The following is a 210-nucleotide window of genomic DNA, read 5'->3' on the forward strand; positions in this document are numbered from 1 at the left end:
AATCAGAACTGACAGAGCCAGCTTTTCTTTATTTAGGGCTATACTGTGATCACAGGGAGGATTTCATATAGCAAGGGGAATCACCCACTTGTCTGTTTTGAAGGAATCCTCCTCCTCTCTAAGTTTTCAAGCATTTTTATACTTAAGACAGATAAAGAGAGAAAAAAAATATGACCTTGTATAAACTAAAACAAGTTTACTTAATTGGAC

This window comes from Crocodylus porosus, unplaced genomic scaffold (genome assembly GCF_001723895.1).
Source record: "Crocodylus porosus isolate Cpor-Errol unplaced genomic scaffold, CroPor_comp1, whole genome shotgun sequence".
NCBI classification, from domain to species: Eukaryota; Metazoa; Chordata; order Crocodylia; family Crocodylidae; genus Crocodylus; species Crocodylus porosus.